The 3,675-nt window shown below is 43.3% G+C and overlaps 1 non-coding gene across 1 annotated transcript; it reads left to right on the top strand.

The window, feature by feature from the left end:
* The first annotated feature begins 1,305 nt into the window (after positions 1-1,305).
* Positions 1,306-1,377, top strand: TRNAG-ACC. Its single transcript has one exon. It is a non-coding gene; the product is annotated as a tRNA-Gly (tRNA).
* Positions 1,378-3,675: the final 2,298 nt, after the last annotated feature.

Genomic DNA, 3,675 nt, shown 5'->3' with positions numbered 1-3,675 from the left:
AGTATAGGTTATAAAACCATCATGCTCACTATGTTTAATGAAATAAAAGACAAGCTTGAAAATATCTGCAGGAAGTAGAAAACTATAAAGAGCCACCTAACCAACTTGAGAAAGAAGCAAATGGAACTTCCAGCAATGAGAAATACCATAACTGAAATTTTAAAATGCAATGGAAGATTAGATTTAGCTACAGAGGTAATTTGTGAACTGGCAGGTAGATTAAAAATAAGCAACAGAAAACAGCACAGAGAGACCAAAAGACAGAAAATATGGAATAAAGCTTAAGAGACTTGGAAAAGACTGAACTATGATTAGTTTTAGGAGGAGAGGAGAGAGAAAATGGGGAGAGATAATACTTGGAAGAGATAACTGGCTAAGAATTTTCCAGAAATGATAAGAGATAACATTCACAGATGTTAAGAATCCCAAGGAGGGGGAGGGTATAGCTCAGTGGCAGAGTGCATGCTTAGAGTGCAGGAGGTCCTAAGTTCAATCCCCAGTACCAACATTAAAAAATAATAAATAAATAAATAAACCTAATTATTTACCTCCTTCCAAAAAAGAAAAAAATTTAAAGAAAATAAAGTAAAAAAAAAAAAAAAGAATCCCAATTTCAACGAGAATTTAAAAAAGAAGAAGAAAAGAAAGAAATACGGCCTTAAACACATAGTAAATTGCAAAAGACACATGAGAGAAAGAGGGAGAGAGAACCAAAGAAAATGTCAATGTGCTCAGACTACAGCCTATTTTATCAATAGGAACAACAGAAGCCAGGAGTGGAAGGGACCTGACATCCCAATTCTTTATTCAGGAAAAATACATTCCATGAATGAGCATAAAACAAACACACTTTCAGACAAACAAGATCTGAGAGAATGTGTAACCAGGGAACTCTTCTTAAAGGATATTATAAAGGATATATGTTAAGCAAAAAGAAAATGATCTCAGTTAAAGATCTGAGATACCAGAAGGCATAAAGAGCCCCCCAAAAGGGGGTAAATATATGAGTAAAGCTGAACAAACATTGGCTGTATAATATAACAAGAATTATAATGCCCTGTGAGCTCATAGTAAAGCCAGGTAGAATTAAAGTACATAACCAAAAAGTTACAGTCAGGAGTGGGTAGAGACAGTTAAGATGTTTTCAAATTTTGTATTACAAAAGAGAAAGGTAAAGTGATGGACTAACTTAAGATCTTGATAAGTATGCATGTGGTAATTTCTAAGAAATCTAAAAGGAAAAAGAGTAAGAAACACAATGTATAATTTTCAATTAATAGAAGAGAAAAAAAGCAATAATGAGGAGAGGGTATAGCTCAGTGGTAGAGCACGTGCTTACCATGCATGAGGTCCTGGGTTCAATCCCCAGTGCTGCCATTAAAAATAAATACATAAATAAATAAACTTAACTACCCCTTACCCACAAAAAAAGACATTAATAAAAAATTATCAATCCAAAAGAGAAATAAACACAAAAAACACGAGAAAAACAGGAAGCACAAAATAGGAGAGTGGATTCAAGATCTCAGTGTGTGTGTGTGTGTGTGTGTGTGTGTGTGTGTGTGGTGAAGCTGGGCTTCATTTCTGGCTCTGCGCAGCTTTGGAAAGTCATCCTCCACCCCAGAGCAACCCCACTGCCTCCTGACACAGCCGCCAGCATTACTTGTCTACTGCACATGTCTGAGCACCTACCAGTGACCCCCCCCACCCCAACACACACACAATTCTGGGCTCCCTAAGGCAAGAGATTCAGCACCTGGCATGAACAAGGATGCAGGCACACACCATACACACCACAGCAATAACTTTATTTACTCCCCACAGCGGTTTTAACAACTTCCCAATATTACTGATGAGGAAACTGAGGCTTTGAGAAATGAGCTGACTTGCCCAAGGTTGCCCAACTATGAAGCAACAAACCTGGGTCTGTTTGTCTAACTCAGAGGTCATGCCCTTACACATTAAGCTGGCTTTCAAGGATTTTCTCTTTTTGGTGTGGTAGAACACACATAACATAAAATTTACCATCTGACCATTTTTATGTGTTTAATTCAGTGGTATTAAGTATAGCCACACTGTTGTGCAACCATCACCACCACCCATCTCCAAAACTCTTCATCTTACAAAGCTGAAACTCTGTACTGTTAAACAACAACTCCCTTCTCCCCTCCCCCAAGTCCCTGGCAACCACCATTCTACTTTCTGTCTCCTGGCTTTCAAGGATACATACCACCTGGTCCCAAGCTCCAGTCTCAGCCTACACTCAGGCAATTCAGTTTTGTCCTCTGAGTGTGCCCGGCATGATCCTAACTTCTTGCCTTTGCTCATGCAGATTCCCTCCTCCTGCACTTTCCTTCTCCACCCCCTACCCTTCAAGTCTCATCCTAAATGTCTCCTCTCCAGGAAGGAGCTCCTGCCTTCAGTAACTGGCAAGGACTTGCATCACACTCAAGGGTGTCCATGTGTCACCTGCCCTGCCTGGTGGAGAGTTTACTGAGAGCTGAGACCATGCCTGGTTCATCCTTCAGCCCCAGAAGTACCCTCTACAGGTGTGCATGTTTTCTGAATTCTTTAAATCCAGTTCAAGCAGACAGATAGAAGCTGCACACAAACAGATCCTTTCCCAGGCAGCACAGTCTGAGGGACAGGGCAAGTTCTCCTGGAGCCTGGCACCCAGAGCATTCCTGCCCTCTCATGTGTGAAGCAATGGAGAGGTATCTGTGGGCAGGGATACTCCTGGGTGATGTAGGGGCTGGTTCAGAATCAGGACCACTCTGCTGGGGCGCCTCATTTCCCTTGCCTTCAGAGATGAACGCAAGCTTCTATTAACCCCAAGCCTCCAGCCCTGAGAGCAATATGCACCTCTGTGCCGCCATGGCCTGGTTCCTTTCCAGAATTTATAGGAAAACTATAAATGGCAGCTGGTAAGCCTCCCACTTTCCTTCTAAGACTCGAACCCGGGCAAATCAAATGGAAGCAATCCATGTCAATTTGGTGCTGCACGGATGATGCCAGGTGCTGAGGAGATAATGATGGAACGAGGAAGGATCAGAACTGTCCATGCCCAGGAAGAGCTGACAATCTAGGTGGGGAGATACAACACATGGGAAAGCTATGCCAAGGGAAATGAGATGAGGCTGAATTACCAGTTTCAGGCCATAGTGGGAGAGGTTCTACAAGACTGAGCCTCAGAGAGAGCTTAGCACAAGGCAGCCAGGCCTGAGGGTGCCAGGGCAGGAATAGACCCGTCAAGCTCAGAGAATCTGGGACCTGAGCTGATTCTCAGGTGACTGAGTGCAGGGGCACTCCTGCATGCAAAGCTGAGGGACAGAAAGAAAGGTGTAGACCAGGTAAAGGGTATGGGTGTCCCTGAGGTAGACAGAGGGCTGATAAAAGGGAGGTTGGGGGGGAAAGGTCAAGGTAGAAAATGGGCCAGACTGAGAACACCAGGCTGAGAAACTTGGGTCTTCATAGAGACAGTGAGGCTTCTTGGAGGGCCTGATGTATGCAGGAGGAACATCAGCCAGCCCCGACCTCCTGTCCTCCACAGACTCAGTGATGTGAACTGACCCCTGATCCCTACAGAAGCACTGCCTTTCCAGACCCAACAAAAGGCAGAACTAAAAATAAAGCCTAGATCCATTTGAAAACCTCTCCCAAATCTAATTCTTTGAT

This window comes from Camelus ferus, chromosome 9, assembly GCF_009834535.1.
Source record: "Camelus ferus isolate YT-003-E chromosome 9, BCGSAC_Cfer_1.0, whole genome shotgun sequence".
NCBI lineage: Eukaryota > Metazoa > Chordata > Mammalia > Artiodactyla > Camelidae > Camelus > Camelus ferus.
Note: the sequence above shows the minus strand (reverse complement) of the source record. Positions and strands in the feature narration are given on the sequence as shown.